Source organism: Orbicella franksi, chromosome 13 (assembly GCF_964199315.1).
Source record: "Orbicella franksi chromosome 13, jaOrbFran1.1, whole genome shotgun sequence".
Lineage (NCBI taxonomy): Eukaryota > Metazoa > Cnidaria > Anthozoa > Scleractinia > Merulinidae > Orbicella > Orbicella franksi.
In genome coordinates this window covers 12,249,035-12,269,936 of record NC_138157.1, presented here as the reverse complement: position 1 = coordinate 12,269,936, position 20,902 = coordinate 12,249,035, and the positions used below count along the sequence as shown (strand labels likewise).

At 40.2% G+C, this 20,902-nt stretch overlaps 1 pseudogene across 1 annotated transcript in view; it reads left to right on the top strand.

Moving 5' to 3' along the window:
- Window positions 1-11,284, top strand: part of LOC145466686 (uncharacterized) — a 49,821-nt pseudogene extending 38,537 nt beyond the window's left edge. The window contains exons 6-12 of the transcript XR_014041968.1: window positions 289-402; window positions 1,091-1,341; window positions 1,768-2,029; window positions 4,093-4,743; window positions 5,942-8,324; window positions 9,159-9,652; window positions 10,073-11,284. The product of XR_014041968.1 is annotated as an uncharacterized LOC145466686 (transcript). The remainder of the gene's footprint in view (window positions 1-288; window positions 403-1,090; window positions 1,342-1,767; window positions 2,030-4,092; window positions 4,744-5,941; window positions 8,325-9,158; window positions 9,653-10,072) is intronic.
- The last annotated feature ends 9,618 nt before the right edge of the window (window positions 11,285-20,902 follow it).

Below are 20,902 nucleotides of genomic sequence, written 5' to 3'. Positions count from 1 at the left end.
TTGATATCAACAGTATAAGTATTTCTTCTGGTATGAACGTTGGGTGACTGACCGATGTAAGTGTGAATTTTGATTTCAGTTGTGTAATGTTTCAGTGAAGCCGTTATGTTTACATTTTTGGACTTCACCTCTAAAAAAAAACAGTAGTGAGAAGCACTTTTGCATGTTCATTTAACTTTTAATACTGTATTAGTGTTAATCGGCATACCAGGAAGAACTGATGATTTTCAAAAATGCAAACTTTGTGGCTAATCTTTTGTTTAATTTAAAATGCCTTTCTATGTGCAGGGCAAACCAATTTTGTTAACGGTCCAACTCAAAGCCGAAAACACAAATCTCCTACAGTTTCGTCTACTTCTAGTACCCAGGGTACCAAGAAGATACTTGGCGAGGACCATGCAGGTAAATAGCAGCTCAGAACTATAACAGATTTATAAATAAATCATGTTATGTAACTTTGCAGGAAGTTGTAAGTATACGAAAATTTTAATACACTGTCTCGAACGTCTTCTTACGGGAACATCTATATCACGGACAGTTAATTTGATCTCAAAAATCCAGAATTCATACATTCTTAGACAGTTCATTTACCTCTATAATACGGACACTTCCACACTCTTCATTAATACTAATATGGAAAATTGTGAAGACGATGAACTTCACACAGTTTCTTGGTGCTTAGTGGTACACGAGACCTCCAGAAGAGTTAGGATCAAATAGTGAGTCCAATAGGTTTGAGCGGTTTTCAATTGACAGTCGTAAAACGAAAACCAAACCAATGTACTTACCAATTAGACTACTCAGCCAATCTGAAAACCTAGGAAACCCAAAACCAAAACCCAAGTCAGTAATTGCCTGATTAAGGCTGTAGACGCTGAAATTCCAAACCCCAATTTGTTGTTATTTCGTTCAATTCCTATTCTTTCTTAGTTTTAGTTCAACGTTTAGTCTTGAAAAAGTATTTGTATGTATGTATGACTTGCAGCAATATATAACATCAGGTATTAACCAGAGGAACGCGTGGTCTTTTACTTAGCTAACCAATTCGATAGACGATTATTATAACGGCAGTAATTTTGACTGCTTCCAGCTATGAAAAGTATTCGTGATCTGCAGCAAATGGAGAGTGATCCAAACGAGTTCAACGAAAAAACTGACGCGACAGAGAATCTACAAAAGATTGCTTCGGACAAGGGATTCAGCACTTGTGACAACCCAGGATCTGGAAACTGTATGTTCCACGCACTGTCAGAGCAACTGCAAAGCCTTAAAGGAATCCAAATTTCGGAAGTAGAACTGCGGGAAACGTTAGTCGGATTCCTCAGGAACTCGCCCAAACTGGTAAGTCAGAGGTCCACAAGTGTCTTCTGATGCGAACGAAAGACGGTGTGCTTTGTATAATATTAGGAAAACAGGGCTCTGAAATCTCTTCGAGTAACTGATAATGGAATTTAAATATTATAGTCTTTTCTCTAGTACGTAGTCATAGTTATTGCCGGGCTAAATAACCAGCAAAAGCTTTGGTATCAGTAGGAACTTTGTGTCCCTGGCTCAATCGAGGGATGTTACCTTATTTAGTAAACTATATGTCAACATAATTCCATAAATCTAGCGACAACCGGGCTAGGTTTTGAATACCCATTCAGTGTAAAAACGTGAATTATTGACAACCAAACGTTTATTTTGGTATAAGCCAAGACGACTGTCATATCGTGTCAGATAGTTTTAGTCCATTCAATTAAGTTTAAATTGTTTTTTCTCTCAAAGACGGATGGAACAGATTTGTTCAACTTTGTCCATGGATACCCATCTTGGGCTGATTACTTGAGAAACATGGAAAAGGATGGCACATGGGGCGACCACTTGATTCTTCGTGCCGCAGCAAGCTGCTATAAAACTCCTATTCGTGTAATCAGCAGTCTTGGCTGTGATTTAGTCATCAATCCAGATCATCTTGTTGGCAGCACCAGCCCGCTTGTTTTGGGACACATCCACGAGAAACACTACGTTAGCCTGCAACCCAGACAAGGTAAGTTGCAAGGATTTGATAAACCAGTAAAACCAACATAAAATACTTGTTCTCTCGATTTTAACGTAATTAACAAGTGGCTCTCAATTAGTTTGCTGTTTTAGCTCGATAGCAGGAATTTTCCCAATTTTGTTGAACCCAAAATTGAGATCACACCTGTGATGCGATGTGATAGTGTAGCTATAAGGAAACATGATTTTCGCTTTTCCTCTGACATGGTATTATAACAGTGTTTCAAGAAGATAACTTTAGATGCAGATGATAAAAAAAAACCTTTTTAAAATAGTCGGTTTAAGCTTTAGTTTTAATAAATTTCTTTCAAGTCGCCACAAATAAGACATCGTTGATATCAACAGTACGAGAATTTCGTCTGGTATGAACGTTAGGTGACCGACCGATGTAAGTGTGAATTTTGATTTCAGTTGTGTAATGTTTCAGGACTGGACTACGAGCCGAATGGATTTGCCGTTGTAAAAACCCTGAGTGTTCCTCGGACTTCGACTAACAGGCCGTGGCCACTCTGCTGCAAAAAGAGTTCTGAGCGTTCTAAACCTTCCTCCCCCTGTACATAAGGATTCATGTTCTCGCTCGATTCGATTGATTCTCCTTCGGTTGACGCGTTTCGTTTCTTGACGCGGGATTTCCTCTTGCCTTTGGCAACTTTACCCATTGCCAGGATTGCTTTTCTTTCGTCTTGCCGGTCAAAAGATCGATAACGTGACTGTAATGCAACACTTTTCCCGGGAAATTCTAACCCATTGTAGTTGACGCCAAGAGGTCCTGTTACGCCATTGGCTTGCGGTTTCAAGAGGCGATATAATCTCGTGGGGCGGCGCGAGTTGTTTACAAACCTTTTTGAGCGAAAATCTCGCGTTTGATTTCTCGTAGAATGTGTCGACTTTGAGCGAATTAATAGGGTATGTAGATTTCACGGATTTTCGTAAAATTTGGCCAAAGCATACCACGGATAATAACAAACAAAACGGTGGCAGGAAATTATCATATTTGAAATATTTTTTCCCGTGGCGACCATTTACGCAACGCGTCTCGTATATTTTTAGCTTCTTCGACTTTGGACTAGGATATCTTGGCAACCAATCAAAGTATCGAAAAAGCCTGACACCGTTTTGTTGATTGATGCCTGTTGAATAAGACTGTGCAGCCATTTTGCTCGTGCCGCGGCATTCGATACCCGATTAATTCACGAGAACAACTCTCGGTCGTTTCACGGTTTACCGGCTGCTGACACTTCCCAAAAGAAAAAGTCACTTAAATTATATTTTTCTCAAAAACTACATTTATTAAGCTTTCTACTGATATATAGTTTGTTTAGGTTTTATTGAAACTGAAGCACGTGCGAATTTTTTCCTGAAGGGCACCCGCGAAGGTGTGAAGTAACCTTAATTTGATCTCAAAAATCCAGAATTCATACACTCTTAGACAGTTCATTTACATCTATAATACGGACGCTTCCAAAATACGTACGCTTCCTATCTTTATTAATACCAATAACGAAACCCTGTAAAGACGATGAACTTCGCCTAGGTCCTTGGTGCTTAGCGGTACTTAGTAGTAGTGGTGCTTATTGGTAGACCGCAAGAAGAGTTAGCATCAAATAACGAGTCCAATGGGTTTGAGCGGTGTTCAATTGAGAGTCGTAAAACGAAAACCAAACTTATGTACTTACCGATTAGACAACTCAGCAAATCTCAAAACAAGTAAAGCAAATGACCAAGTTAAATCAACATATAGAATATAGAGTATAGAATATAGAGAGTAATTCGCATAAATTAAATACGCACGTAAAAAGAATGTTCGGAAGAATGCAAAAAGCGCTAAAATTAATGTTTGTTTAAAAGAATGTTATATTGTCTCAGGAGTGGGCATGAATTATTGTCAGCTTCAAAAGTTTTGGCCGTGTGCTATGATTCCAGTGTCTTTCACCGAAATTCAGAATTGCCTGGCCGTTAGGACCATGATAACAAAGCATTAAATAACATCCTAAGGAAGTAGATTGTAAGAGGTGACTCATTACTGAAGTCTTTTTATGTGAACTGTTGTAGGCACTACTCCCAAATTAACCTCCACGAAAGAGGAATCCAATTATGCTCAGTTGTGTCAGATTCTGGTCACTGTGGGTTCGGCATTCCTGAGGGAAACATTTGACAGAATCATTCCGCCACAAAATCTTCGGAAACATTTGAAAGATTATCAAAATCATGACACACTGCGGTCACTTCGAAAGCAAAGAATCCTCACTTCAAAGCAATGGGGTCAACTGTATCCTGATCGCGCTTCCTCGGTGGCATCCAAAGACTTTGACCCTACACTTCTTATGATTCTGTTAAGGACAGTTTGTAAGTTGACTCCACCAACAGCTGGCTGGGACGTACCTCCTCATGCAGCAGACACAAGCCGCGAGGCTGACATAGCCCGCGTGAGGTATTTCATGAATACTGTGCTTGACCATGCAGACAAATCCCGTGTTAATGATGCAGTATTTGTTAACTACTGCGAGAACATCCGGGAAATGCTGGTCAGATTAGGAGGAGATCGTTATGGTGACGTCATGGACAAAATCATGCATCAGAAAATGGACCCTATCACCGAGGAACATTACAAGGAGCTCCTGATGCAGTGGAAAAAGAACGAGGACTCCATCAAGGACAAAATGAATGAGCTGGATAGTGCGACGGAATCTTCTGGAGATGAGGGTGAGTTGTAACAATAGTTAGACATGGAATAATCATGTCAGAACCGACTCTTGTCAGTATTCGGATCTGCTGATACAGTGACTTCATGTTATTCCATAAATGCCTTTTTATTGAACATATGAAAATGCAACTAACTTTAAGAAAACAAAGAAATACAGGCAGTCAACCTTGGAATTTATCCCCTGAAAATTGGAGAAAAACAGGGCCTTTCTCGTCATGGACGCCATTCCGTAAAATAATCACTTTCCTAGCTGTGAGGACGGAAATTTTCCCAGCGAGCAGAGAAACGGTACATGTCAGCAAAACTGCCAAAGAGAGTAAGCCAAAAAGAACATGCAAAACTCAAAGAAAACTTTAACAAATTTCCCTATGAGTGCACTTTCCAACAAAACATTGAAATAATTGCCTCGTTCAAGAGAGATTTTTGCGTGCTCAGCTTTTACGTACTCAGCTTCAATTTCTCGCGATAACAGCGCCCAATTCCACCCCCCCCCCCCCACCCACCCCCGGGGGACGGGGACAGTTACATATAACTATATGCAGCTTCCAGTTGTTGTTTGAGGTAAAATAGAACACCGAGGTTAAAGGCTTAAAATGTTTTACCTTAGTTTAACTTGCATTTTCCAAGACTAAACAAAATTTGATGAGTACCAAGTTATTTGCAACTGTTTTGAAAGAGGAGAATAGTGTTGTCTTTTGATTTAGTATTAATAACGGCATATTCGGACTTTTTAACTCTGGCTCCCTCTACTTTGATAATTTCAAATGTATACCTTTTAAATTTTGATTCTGTGATTCTTCAGGAGAAGGACATTTTACCGGTCAACATTTATTCATAATATTTATCTAGTACATTGCCATAGCAAAGTCAGTTTGTTACGTTTATGTCATACTATAGCTTTTCAGTAGTGCTGAAAGTCAAAGCGGTCTTTGCTGTTAGAGCGCAGTGCCTGAAAATTCCGATAAGGCAATGGTCCTATAGAATTCAAAAACTTTTATTTATCAAGTGCCAAACGAGAGATCAAGCAAGTCGACATCATAAACATTCCTGATATCGTATGCATGGTAAATAAACATAATTGCAAATTATATAATTTTTGCCTCTCAGGTTTAATTGAAGTAATTTTTATTTCTTAGCTTGGTTAAAATAAAAAGCGTATTTTCTAATCTAATTTATTGTCTTTTTCTCTTTTTCTAGGCATGTCTTATCCAGCGCATGAGATAGAAAGGATCCGCCAGCTCTACAAAACCCGTCAAGGCCGTGTGCTGCCAGTACCATGGTGTGAAGATTTCAGCTTTCATCTGGATGAGATTTTCACCAGGCTCAGGTTTTTGAACAAAGAAAAAAATAGAGGAACATTGGCTGAAGAAATCACCAACATGACAGCTATCTTCAAGGCGCATGAAGGAAGTCAGAAGCCACGGACTGTTTTGATTGAAGGAGATCCTGGTATGGGAAAGACAACTTACTGCCAAAAGCTGGCGTATGACTGGGCAAATAGACGGGAAGAATGGGACGCGTCTTTTCCAGAAATCCAATTGCTGCTACTGCTTAGATGCCATGATATCGAAGAACAAATTCTCCCCGAAGATATTAACAAAGAATCCAAAGAAAACATTTTCAAATTCATCCGTGAAAATCAGTCCAAAGTTTTGTTAGTACTTGATGGTTTAGATGAAGATCCTAGTAAACTGGCCATGTACTTAAAACTTGCTGACGGTAGAGAGTTCTCTAAATGTCGCATCGTTTTCACATCTAGACATGAAGTTGGAATGAAATTTAGACGGTTCTGTGACACCCTATGGGAAATTGTGGGATTCACTACGGAAGATGCAGAAAGTTTCATCTTCAAGTATTTTAAAAACAACAGACCTTTGGCTCGCAAACTCCTAAACCAACTTTCACCCCGGTCAGGATCTCGAGACTTACGTGAATTGATGGCAAATCCTTTAAACACCACTTTACTTTGTCTTCTTTGCGAAGATTTCCAGGGTTCTTTTCCGACGAGCAGGACTCAATTGTACATTGAATTGTACTCTGTGTTTTGAAAAGATATGAAGGGAAGAACCAATTGGCGAGTACCAAAGACGACCTGATTAAAGTGTACGAGAAAGAGCTGATAGATCTGGGGCATATGGCGTTCAAATCTCTGTGTGAAGGACAGCTATATATTGAAGAAAGCAGATTTGATTGCAGTTCGACTGTTTTAAGTCTTTTAACTAAGTTTGGATTTTTATCAGTCCAAGTCAGTCTAGGTAGTCCAAGAAGACGTTGTGTGCGTTACGGATTTACGCACAAGAGCTTTCAAGAATTCTTTAGTGGTTTCTATCTCGCTTCGAAGATTCTCAGCGGAGAAATTGACTGTGACACAGTAGTGACTGATGAGAGATATTTAGCTGAACTGAACCAAGTGTTTTTGTTCATGAGTGGAATTGTTGTCTCACGATGCAAAGAATACACAGTGTGTCTTGTAAAAAGCATCGCCGCACATATAAACGGCGAAAGTCAAATAAGCAGGAATCTGAAATTCGCGTTTGACTGTGTAGAGGAGTGCGCAACCCATAAGAAAAACCTTCAATCGCAGTTGTTGCATACTTTTGGTTCCCACCTCGACATTACGGCTTTAGAGTTCTATGGTGAAACACTACTTGATGGATCGTTGAACTTTGAGTATTTCTGTGAGGCTCTTACTGTAAATACCTCTTTGACTCATGTGGGTATAGGTACATACCATATAGACGATTCTGGTGCTGCTTCCCTCTCTGATGCTATTAAAATCAATACTGTATTGACTAATTTGGATTTGAGTTGGAACAATATTGGTGATTCTGGTGCTGCTTCCCTCTCTGATGCTATTAAAGTCAATACCGTATTGACTAATTTGGATTTGAGTTGGAGCAAGATTGGTGATTCTGGTGCTGGTTCCCTCTCTGATGCTATTAAAGTCAATACCGTATTGACTCATTTGGATTTGAGTTGGAACAATATTGGTGCTTCTGGTGCTGCTTCCCTCTCTGATGCTATTAAAGTCAATACCGTATTGACTAATTTGGATTTGAGTTGGAACAATATTGGTGATTCTGGTGCTGCTTCCCTCTCTGATGCTATTAAAGTCAATACCGTATTGACTCATTTGGATTTGAGTTGGAACAATATTGGTGCTTCTGGTGCTGCTTCCCTCTCTGATGCTATTAAAGTCAATACCGTATTGACTAATTTGGATTTGAGTTGGAACAATATTGGTGATTCTGGTGCTGCTTCCCTCTCTGATGCTATTAAAGTCAATACCGTATTAACTAATTTGGATTTGAGTTGGAACAATATTGGTGATTCTGGTGCTGCTTCCCTCTCTGATGCTATTAAAGTCAATACCGTATTGACTCATTTGGATTTGAGTTGGAACAATATTGGTGCTTCTGGTGCTGCTTCCCTCTCTGATGCTATTAAAGTCAATACCGTATTGACTAATTTGGATTTGAGTAAGAACAGTATTAGTGCTTCTGGTGCTGCTTCCCTCTCTTATGCTATTAAAGTCAATACCGTATTGACTAATTTGGATTTGAGTAAGAACAGTATTAGTGCTTCTGGTGCTGCTTCCCTCTCTTATGCTATTAAAGTCAATACCGTATTGACTAATTTGAATTTGATATATAACAAAATTGGTGCTTCTAGTGCTGCTTCCCTCTCTGATGCTATTAAAGTCAATACCGTATTGACTAATTTGGATTTGAGTGAGAGCAATGTTGGTGATTCTGGTGCTGGTTCCCTCTCTGATGCTATTAAAGTCAATACCGTATTGACTAATTTGGATTTGAGTTGGAGGAAGATTGGTGCTTCTGGTGCTGCTTCCTTCTCTGATGCTATTAAAGTCAATACCGTATTGACTAATTTGGATTTGAGTTGGAACGATATTGGTGATTCTGGTGCTGCTTCCCTCTCTGATGCTATTAAAGTCAATACCGTATTGACTAATTTGGATTTGAGTGAGAGCAATGTTGGTGATTCTGGTGCTGGTTCCCTCTCTGATGCTATTAAAGTCAATACCGTATTGACTCATTTGGATTTGAGGTTTAACAATATTGGTGATTCTGGTGCTGCTTCCTTCTCTGATGCTATTAAAGTCAATACCGTATTGACTAATTTGGATTTGAGTCAGAACAGTATTGGTGCTCCTGGTGCTGCTTCCCTCTCTGATGCTATTAAAGTCAATACCGTATTGACTAATTTGGATTTGAGTTGGAACGATATTGGTGATTCTGGTGCTGCTTCCCTCTCTTATGCTATTAAAGTCAATACCGTATTGACTAATTTGGATTTGAGTTGGAACGATATTGGTGATTCTGGTGCTGCTTCCCTCTCTGATGCTATTAAAGTCAATACCGTATTGACTAATTTGGATTTGAGTTGGAGCAAGATTGGTGATTCTGGTGCTGGTTCCCTCTCTGATGCTATTAAAGTCAATACCGTATTGACTAATTTGGATTTGAGTTGGAACAATATTGGTGCTTCTGGTGCTGCTTCCCTCTCTGATGCTATTAAAGTCAATACCGTATTAACTAATTTGGATTTGAGTTGGAACAATATTGGTGATTCTGGTGCTGCTTCCCTCTCTGATGCTATTAAAGTCAATACCGTATTGACTAATTTGGATTTGAGTAAGAACAGTATTGGTGCTCCTGGTGCTGGTTCCCTCTCTGATGCTATTAAAGTCAATACCGTATTGACTAATTTGAATTTGAGATATAACAAAATTGGTGATTCTGGTGCTGCTTCCCTCTCTGATGCTATTAAAGTCAATACCGTATTGACTAATTTGGATTTGAGTGAGAGCAATGTTGGTGATTCTGGTGCTGGTTCCCTCTCTTATGCTATTAAAGTCAATACCGTATTGACTAATTTGGATTTGAGGTTTAACAATATTGGTGCTTCTGGTGCTGCTTCCTTCTCTGATGCTATTAAAGTCAATACCGTATTGACTAATTTGGATTTGAGTCAGAACAGTATTGGTGCTCCTGGTGCTGCTTCCCTCTCTGATGCTATTAAAGTCAATACCGTATTGACTAATTTGGATTTGAGTTGGAGCAATGTTGGTGATTTTGGTGCTGGTTCCCTCTCTGATGCTATTAAAGTCAATACCGTATTGACTAATTTGGATTTGAGTTGGAACAATATTAGTGCTTCTGGTGCTGCTTCCCTCTCTTATGCTATTAAAGTCAATACCGTATTGACTAATTTGGATTTGAGTTGGAACAATATTGGTGATTCTGGTGCTGCTTCCCTCTCTGATGCTATTAAAGTCAATACCGTATTAACTAATTTGGATTTGAGTTGGAACAATATTGGTGATTCTGGTGCTGCTTCCCTCTCTGATGCTATTAAAGTCAATACCGTATTGACTAATTTGGATTTGAGTAAGAACAGTATTGGTGATTCTGGTGCTGCTTCCCTCTCTGATGCTATTAAAGTCAATACCGTATTGACTAATTTGGATTTGAGTAAGAACAATATTGGTGATTCTGGTGCTGCTTCCCTCTCTGATGCTATTAAAGTCAATACCGTATTGACTAATTTGGATTTGAGTGACAACAATATTGGTGATTCTGGTGCTGCTTCCCTCTCTGATGCTATTAAAGTCAATACCGTATTGACTAATTTGGATTTGAGTTGGAGGAAGATTGGTGCTTCTGGTGCTGCTTCCTTCTCTGATGCTATTAAAGTCAATACCGTATTGACTAATTTGGATTTGAGTTGGAGCAAGATTGGTGCTTCTGGTGCTGCTTCCCTCTCTGATGCTATTAAGGTCAATACCGTATTGACTAATTTGGATTTGAGTTGGAACAATATTAGTGATTCTGGTGCTGCTTCCCTCTCTGATGCTATTTAGGTCAGTACCGTATTGACTACTTTGGCTTTGAGGGATAACGAGATTGGTGATCCTGATGCTGGTTTCCCCTCTGATGCTATTTAAGTCAATACTGCCTTGACTAATTTGGATTGAGTTTCAACAATATTGGTGATTCTGGTGCTGATTCCCTCTCTGATCCTATTAAAGTCAATACCGTACTGACTAATTTGGATTTGAGGTTTAACAATATTGGTGATTCTGGTGCTGGTTCCCTCTCTGATGCTATTAAAGTCAATACCGTATTGACTAATATGGATTTGAGTGTAAACGGTATTGACTTATATGGATTTGAGTTGTAACGATATTGGTGCTTCTGGTGCTGGTTCCCTCTCTGATGCTTTTAAAATCAACACCACTTTAACTAATTTGAATTTTTAGGCGGATCCAAATTGGTGATTCTGAACGTGCCTCCCTCTCATACACAAATGGTCAATAATGGGTTTAGTTCAATGGTTTTAGATTTTAATGCAATGATTAGGTCTTGTAGCTAACTATATTCAGTATGTTGCTGACTCTATATCGCGCAAGTGTGTAAATGCTTCAGTTTTTTTGTTACAAAACTGATTTCCATGGAATTGCTGAAAATTGTTGTAAAAGTTGTTATCGCTAGGAACATGACAGTTGTAAATATACAGTATGGCTTCCAGAAGAGAGTTGTCTTGAGTGTCTCTAAATCTTGATCTTAAAAACCATTTAATTGTAAAAAGTACTTTCGTTTCAAGATTGTACGCTGTGTCGTAATCTGATCAGCGCTAACATGTCACTGACGACTTATGGTTGTCTTTTACTGACGAAAAACTGACGCCATATTTTCACCAGTGAAGGAGTGTCTCAATGGTGGGGGATGGGGTTTTTTTGACGGTTAACAACAAGCCGGTTTGACGGTTTATGGTTATATTTTATGTCATTTGACGGTGGACGGTTATTTTTTCGGAATAACGTTTATAACACGAAATTACAGCGCAAATTTGACTTAATTTTTTTTCCTAAAAGGATACAATTTTAGTTCTTTAATTTGTCCACTACAAATTAGGTTGTTAGCTTCAACTGTGTCTCATTTATGTAATTACATCACCTTTGTTACCGTTGAACGTATCAATCACTTGCACCCGTGAGTAGAAGTTAAAGGACTTGCACATAAATGCATTTTTGTGGTAAATTAAAACGATCATTTATAAACAGCACAACTTAATTAATTCTTAATTAAGGATATCAGAGACATTTGACTGCTAATATTGGCTTGCTCATTTGACGGTTTACGGTAAAAATATTGCGTTTTGACAGTTGACGGTTAATTTTTGGCCCTTTGATGGTTGACGGTTAACCCCATTGAGACTCGCGTTCAAAGTTAGGTAATTCATGTTTGATATAGCAGTGCCCATAGAAACGGTTGTTGTATGTCAGGAAAGTGCTTACAAGCTGTACCTCTTTCGATTTACTTCAATTATATTTGAGACAGGTTACTGGTCCCTCGAAGCCAACCGTTAGCCCACTGCCTCTCCCTGTGCACCTCTTTCAACTTCAAGTCCGTTAAAAACTAAATTGTACCCACTTGTACTCCTTGCCGTGGGTGGGGAAGAGGGGAGAGGGGGATGAGAGGCACTGTGAAAGCACAGATAGCCCGGATGCTGTATACAATTTACGGGACATCATGCTCTTGGTGCTTGCTTTCCGATTTCAGCCGTTGTGCGTTTAAAATGATATATGAAAATGCGTCGACAATTGCTCTAAATCATAAATGCTGCGTGTAGGAAAGAATTTTAAAAAAATTGGCTGACTTGACGTTTGTCGAGTTATAATTTAAGGTGTTTTGCTTCCATTTTACAGAGGAAGAAAAGTCAGGCGGCCTAGTAGGCCGACGGTCTGCACTCGACCTCCATACATTCCACAAGACTGGTCTAATCTCGCAAAAATTTCCTCACGGAAACCGTCCATTAACTATTCTTTCTATTTGATTCCGCGAAGGTCCCAAGGTTTATTTTCACCGCCCCTGAAACGCTCGTTTTCCAGCTCTAGCATTCTATATCTGCTTTGTCTTGATCTTCAAAACATGGTTCCCTCTTTTTAGATAAGCACAAGAGTAACGTAGAAGAGATGCTAGGCGTCTTTTTCAGGGGCAGCCATTTACATAAAGTGGGCAGCCAGAACACAATAACGTCATAAAGCATGATAATTTGGCGCGCGTGTTCTTTGTTAATTTATTACGAAATTACGTCGATGCGCGCGGAGACAGCTCAAAACGCCAAAACCCCATAAACGCCACTTTTTAGTTCTGTTTTTTCTCCGAGAGCTCTCGCGTGTTTGGCGTAGATCGCGGGCCACTTGACAGTTTATATACATTTTCAACCAGAAAAGACAGCCAAAAACGCCAATAACGCCATACAAGCCATAAACGCCATAAACGCCACTTTCTAGTTCTGTGTTTTCTCCGGGAGCTCTCGTGAATCTCGCGTTGATCGCGGGCCACTTGACAATTTATTTATATTTTCAACCAGAAAAGACAGCCGAAAACGCCAATAACGCCATACAAGCCATAAACGCCATAAACGCCACTTTTTAATTATGTGTTTTCTCCGGGAGCTCTGATCTCGTGGGTCTCGCGTTGATCGCGGCCCACTTGACAATTTATCTAGATTTTCAACTAAAAAAGACAGCCAAAAACGCCAAAAGTGCCAGAAACGTCATAAACGCTATAAACGCCATAAACGCCATACACGCAATAAACCGCGGCCACTTTTCAGTTCTGTGTTTTTCCGGACGCTCTCGTTTGTTGGTCTTACTTTGATCGCGGGCCACTTGACAGATAAGGGAGCTATTGTTTTTTTCAAAATAAAAGCGAGCTTCCGTTTTTTGTCATTCATTGAAGTTCACTTGCAAAAAAAAATTTTTCGAGCTTATGTCTATTCGGAACGTTATTAATCGTGTGAAATGGCTTTTATGAGTGTGAACGATCTGTAAACTGCTCTGAACGCTTGTTAAACTTTTCGAGAATGTTCGAGAATGTTGTTGTCAAGTGAGGGTTCCACTGGAGCATTTTTAAACCACAAACTGGTGAAATGACGACATAGCACTATGGTTAGCCTAAATAGTAAGCCTCCGGTCAGCCTAAATAGCACTCATGTTAGACTAAATGTCACTGACTGAACAGTGGTTAGCTGTCAGTAATTGAAAAGGTTAACGGCCCTTACAGACACTTGTGGCGTAAATAGTAAGCCTCCGGTCAGCCGAAATAATGCTCATGTTAGGCTAAATATCACTGACACGACAGTGGTTATCTTTCATCAGTAATTGTCAGGGTTAACCCTTACAAACATCTGTAGCCTAAATAGTGCTCTGGTCAGTCTAAATAACGCCCATGCTAGGCTAAATATCAGCGACAGTGGTTGGTGTTCAGTAATTGTAAGGGTTAACCCTTACAAGCTCTTACAGACACCCGTAGCCTAAATAGTCCTCTGATCAGCCTACATAGAGCTCATGTTAGGCTGAATATCACTGATTCAACAGTCGTTATCTTTCATTAATAATTGTAAGGGTTAACCCTTACCGCAGACACCTGTAGCCTAAATAGTGCTCTGGTCAGCCTGCACAGCGCTTGTGTTAGGCTGAATATCACTAACTCGGCAGTGGTTATATTTCATCAATAATTGTAAGGGTTAACCCTTACAGACACCCACATTGACTCTTACCCATGGTGCCGTTTCTTCGTTAATTTCGCCATTTCATGTTTTAAACACGCCTGTTCCACTGTATTATTTGAAAAGTCGACCTTGACTTGGCCATTGTGTTTAACATTCTGCATTTGCATTAAATCTCTATAGATTCCTCTTGGAATAATTGTGGCATCTAGCGTTCGTGTTGAAAATGCTCTTGGTGACGGCAGTGCCAAGGCAGTAAAAAACACAGTTAAAGTGGCCCTTAGGGTTATTGTTAATTATATTGTTAATTACAGTACTCTTTCTGAACAGGGACTGTTATTTCGTTTAAAATAACGTTTTCCATCGGTCTAATGTTGTTTGATTTCCCGCACCCAATTTTTATATTTCTGGATACAAAATTAATACCCAGTCCATTTCCAAACTATTTACTAAGCAAAGTAAGTGCTAGAGCTACAGTGTAGCTGGTCAAAGTGCACTGCTAGTTGGATAATCAATTGAATCAATATATTTAATTTCGCAGTGTGTGTAGAGCTTGTGGTTTTTGCTGTCCTCTTCGTTGTTTCATTCAGGAAACAACTGGAAGGCTCTTCACAGATAACAGGTTTGTAACTGTCATGGCGGATTTACAAAATTGAAGCGAAGGGTGGCGGGGCACCTCCTCCTTTGTCTATTTTTCTGCTCTTGCTCCAAGTTGCACTCGGCCAGAATGCAAATAAACCTCTTCATACGGGAATGCTTGCTGTGCAGGCTCACCTACGATCTAGTAACATCATTCACAGCGGTCAAATGCGAGAATTCAACTCGTCTTCCATTTTCGCGGTCTCTATGTTTGTATGTGTTGGTGTTATCACCTTTAGTCTGACAGCAGAATTACTCTGGGCAAACATGCTGCTCTTTATAGTTCATTAATATTCTAAGTAAGTCTAAGATAACTACAATCGGGGACAAAAGTCTTTGGGACACTTATTTAATTTAACGAATTGTATGTGTTTTACTACTGAAGTTTGAAAAAAGCGCTGCTTTTTTGTTCCCCCTCCCCACCACATACAAGGTTGAAAGTCAGAAGAAATTGCAGGTAGTAGTTTTCAACATTGCATGGGAGGTGGGAGGCGAGGTTAGGCTGGTGAAGTTGTATTCGCGTCTGGCGAGTGCGCAAAAGCGCCAAAATTGCAAATTTGTCCCAAGACTTTTGTCCTTGATTGTAGATAATATTTCTATTGATCAAAGAGAAGTAAGTGAAAATGGAAGCGCAGGTTTTCATTTTTTCTCTAGACCAAGTGAAAGTTGACATATATATACGGAAAACTTTATTGGATATGGCAAAAATATGTTATTTGGCGTGGCGTGGCAATTTAAGCCAACAATGAAGAAGGTTCTTTTTACAGCTTGTTATGTATATAATAGCTTAAAAAATAGATTCTTTATTTGTCTTGTAGTGATGTTCTGTCTCTGTATAAAAAGATTATTTGGTTGATGTCAGCCTTCGTTGTCTTCGATGGAATTCAGGTATTTTTAATTTCTGGGAAAAAGTACAACCCTTAACAGTCAGTTCTGCAATAACCCGCGATCAGGCGTTTTTTTCGGCGAACGGGGAAGGGGAAAAAAGAACAGATCGTTGCAAACCGTTGCAAACTCATGAAAATATTGAACCCCAAACTTTCCAACTTTTACAGAGAAATCCATGCCCGGGGGAAAAGCGTTGCCCGCATTTTGCCAAATTTGGCATGATAAGTCGAGCAATGAGGCTCCAGTTTTTGTTTGTATGACAAATTTGAAAAGTGTGACATGGTCAAAAAGGTCCATTTCTCCTTTGAGTAAGTCTTGTTTAATAGTGTTTTAAGTAGTGTATTTCGTTTCTTATAATTTTCATTTTCATTCCAGGGTGTCTGTGGTGGTGTTGTTCGAGGATCTGGCCGGCAGACGGTAGGAGTGCTGATCAATTTTATATCCTATTGCTGCTGTGGGCTTCCTCTTGGCATAGCGTTGATGTTTTTAGTCTTCCACGAAGTCACAGGTACAACAAATGAGTCTTATGTCGTTACAAGCTCAGACAAGCGGTTGGTGCTTGCCCTTTATCAGTATTTCCTGTAAATACACTCTCTTTGTCGTCAGAGCTGAATTTTCTTACGTCTGCCTCTAAACTGTAAACGGCATAGATATATTAACTGCACGTAGAAGTTCTAGATAACGCTTTGCGACGCTTCGATCTTTCTAATGTGGCATCGAGATATCCAGTTTTGAGGCACGTTCTTTTGCAAATACAATTTGCGGACGCCATCTTACCTGACTTTGTTGTTGTTTTCTGGTTTTATTTAAGGCCTCCTTTTTGGTCTGTTTTTCGCGGTCTTTGTACAGGTGAGTGAGTATTTGACAAGTCAATGAAGGGTACTTGTTAACAGTTACTACAACTTCATCCCCCCACCCCTCCCTAAAAAATATCTTAGATCCCAAAATAATCCATCGACAAGACATACCGAATCCATTCCCTGTTCCCCATCTCCCGGACCAGATACGCAACAAAGTTTTTAAACTGAGAGTCCACCAACGCTGCCGCTTAATGTCTTAAATTTCTCAAATCCTGAAGTTTCAATCCAAACGTTAAGACAGGCATTGAAAATGCATAGAGAATTTAATAATAATAATTATCCACCTGCAATTTGGTTTACCAATTGTCGCTTGTTCACGTCTTACAAAAGTCTCGCACATTTTCGCTTCAAGCCCGTTCAAGCTTCAAGACAACGAAGACCGGAAGTGGCGTTAAATTTTTGCGTTTGACCGCTGTACAGTACGGTAAACACACTGTACCCCTCACCAACACCCTTGGATTGAGTAACCTGTAGAATACTCGGATGGATCAATCGTTAGGTGACTCTGTTCGAGATATTTTCTAAGACCTTAACTTATGAATATTTCCAAGCTGTTTCTGCACTTCAGCTTGTGACATCCTCCTGTTTTTATATCCCTAAACAACGAAAAAGGTACCCCTGACCGGTGGCACCCCTGTGGGCGGAACCCCTGACGGGTGGATGCCCTGGCGGATGGAACTCCTTCCGGTTGGAGCCTCCCCGTATAGTCCATTATAACGGGTAACCCATTGCCTGAGGTCAGGTGGTTAGCAATATAATTTTCTTCCCATTACAAAGCAATTACTATTAGGGTCACGTTTTATATTTTCGTGTCATTTACAATATTTCGGAGACCACTTGTGCACATTCGATTGTTTCACTATCTACTACTTGGTTTGTGCCCCCTAAAATAGCCCTTTGAACGGAAATAAGCCCGGGAGGTTTACCGCATATATTTTGATATTCATGTATCATAATGTAATCTCGACAGTATTTGATTGTGTTGTAGGCCTGTTTATATATGATTCTACTGTGGAGAACAGACTGGGAGAAGCAGTGCAAACTAGTAAGTGCCTTACCTTCCAATTGTTAGGCAATTGTTATCGTTCATTTTTTTAGAGTGATGACCTGGCCCAAGAGTACCAGAGCGAGCGCTTATTATTTCGGGGGGGTGGGATACAATAAACATGTGATGGGACAGCACGTTAACGCTGAGGGGAACACAGAATGCAGTGGTGATGTAAGAATTAATAACAAATTATGAGAAGATAACAGACCACTTAGAAAACCGGGACAAAACATCCCTGAACACGAGAAATCCAATTCCATCTTCTACGTCTGATTTCATCGCTCGTTCTGTTCACTTCTGTGTTCTCCTGAATTTGTTGGTGGGAGATGGTCTGAGGCCACCTTATTCTTAAAATCCTCTTCATGCACTTGTATTGGAAACCGTCCAGCTTCTTTGCTTCTGTTTTCGTAAGTTTCCAAGCTTCACAGCCATACATCAAAACTGACCTAACAATTGTTTTAAACAATTGTACCTTCGTCTTTCTGCCAATCTCACTGGTGCCCCACATTCTTCGCATCCTATAAAAAGCCTGTCTAGCTTTACTCAGCCTATGCTGTATGTCCTTGGTTGTTCCACCTTCTTTGTCCAGCAGTGCGCCTAAGTACACAAACTCTTCCACCTCTTCTACTTGTTCACCATTAATCTCTATTCGTTGGTCGTTTTTGGCATTCACCCGCATGACTTTTGACTTTTTTGCATTGATCTTAAGACGGACTCTTGCAGCTTCATCGGCTAGTCTGTTGCTCTTATCTCTTATGTCGACGTACCTAGACGACAACAAAGCGATGTCGTCTGCAAGGTCTAGGTCTTCTAAGATCGAGGTGAACTTCCATCGTCTACCAGTTCTTCTACCTTCCGTAGTTCTGTTCATGACCCAGTCAATTGCAAGTAGAAATAGGAAACCAGACATGACACATCCTTGCTTTACTCCTGACTGGACTTGATACTATTCTGTTGTTTCACCCTCATCTAGGACTGCACACTCAAAGTTGTTGTACATCGCCTTCACCAATTCGATCAGCTCTTCTGGGATTCCGTACATTGACATGATGTTCCACAGACTTTCTCTATGTATAGAATCGAACGCTTTCTCAAAGTCTATGAAATGGGTGTACAGAATTGCGTTCCATTCGTTGACTTGTTCAAGTATATTCCTGAGAGCAAAGATCTGATCAATGGTACTTCTGTTCTCTCGAAAACCTGCTTGTTCCTTCCTCAGGATGTTGTCGACACCTTTTTTGATTCTACTTATCAACAGTCTTCCAAAGATCTTACTGATGACTGGTAATAATAATAATAATAATAATAATAATAATAATTATAATAATTTAATAATTTATATAGCGCATATTTACATGGTAACAGTGTAATGCCTCTCCAATTCGTACATTCGCGTAGGTCACCCTTCTTGGGTAACTTTACCATCAATCCTCTATTCCAACTTTTTGGTGCTACGCCCTCTTCCTTCACCTTGTTAAACAGTTTTGTTAGTTCCTGCGTTCTCTCATCTAAATCTGTTTTTAGAAGTTCGGCTACTACGTTATCGAGTCCAGCTGCCTTTCCATTTTGCGTTGCTTTTACAGCACTTTTCACTTCGGTTGGTCGAAATGGTCCAATATCAAATTGTCCGTCGTTTTGCCTTCTTTCCATTTCACGGGGCTGAATGGGCCTTTCAGGTGGGTCTTTGTTGAGTACTGCGTCAAAGTGTTCTTTCCGGATCTTCAGTCTTCTGCTCCCCTCATCTGTCGGTCTTCCGTTTTTATCGTTTACTGCTGTACTCACTCTTCTCGTCTCACCCGTCAAGGTCTTCACTATTCGATGTAATTCCCCAGTTCTTCCATTTTCTGCCGCTCTCTCAGCATTTCCTGCCATCTCATTCAACCAGCGTCTCTTGTCTTCACGTGCACTCCTTTTCACTTCCCGGTCCTTTCGCTTATACTGCTCCCTTATTCTTCGTTTGACTCTTTCTGAACGTGTACTTTCGAGCTTCAGTTTAAGTTGTCTCCTTTCTTCTACTTTCTTTCACGTTCCTCCGCATAACCAGGGTTTGCTTGCCCTCTTGGCTGTCCCTAGTACCATTTTAGCAGTTGCAGCGTAGATATTCTCCATTCTGTTGTTCGTTTGATCGGCATTTTCTTCTTCTTCCAATCCCTCTCGGGCCTGGAATCTGTTTCTGACCTCAATGTTGTATTTGTTGCGTATTTCTTCATCTTGCAGCTTTTGCATGTCAAACCTTGTTCGATCGTCCTTTTCCCTTGGACTTCTCTTTAACTTCAGCTTAAGCCTAGTCTCCACTAGGTAGTGGTCACTTCCCACATCTGCGCCTCGCCGAACTACAGTGTCCATAACTGATGATCTGTATTCCTTAGCAATCATTGTGTGGTCTATCTGGTTTTTAGTTCTGCCGTTCGGTGATGTCCATGTTGCTTTGTGGATTTACTTATGAGGGAAAATCGTTCCTGTAATAACTAACCCATTCATCTCACAGAACTCACACAGCCTTTCACCATTTTCATTCCTGACTCCTCTTCCGTGGTGTCCCAGTACCTCTCTTTCCTTAGTTGTTCCTTTCCCTACTTTAGCATTAAGGTCTCCAGTGATAATCAGGATGTCATTTCTGTTGCATTTTTGCATTGTACTTTCAAGCTGCTCGTAGAATTCATCTTTGTTCTCCACGCACGCGTCATTGGTTGGGGAGTATACATGTAGCAATGTCAGTTTCCTATACTTTAAATAGAACCTTGCCCTGATGATCCTACTACTTTCAGGTGTCCACTCCATAAGGCATTTAGCCGCTTGCTGGGACATCATAATTGCCACACCTCCTTGGTGAATCTCTTCATCACCGCTGTAAATTAGTACCTGCCCTGTGTTTAGTTTTAATTTCCGCTTCTTCTCCACCTGCATTCGCTGATACCCAGAATGTCCAACCTATATCTTTCCATCTCTCGTGCTACTTGGCCAGCTTTTCCAGTCTCAAACATTGTTCTAACATTCCAATTTCCAATCCTGGTTTCGAGCTTCGGATTCACGATCGAAGCTGTCGGCTTTTGGGTTTCCTTTCGGCTTTGACCCAAATGCGTCATTCTGCTACTGTGAGCCCTCGTCGTTTCACCGATGTTGGTAGCAATTTGAATGTCTTCCGTTTCTGTAATAAACTTGTTTTTACGGGAATGGGTTATC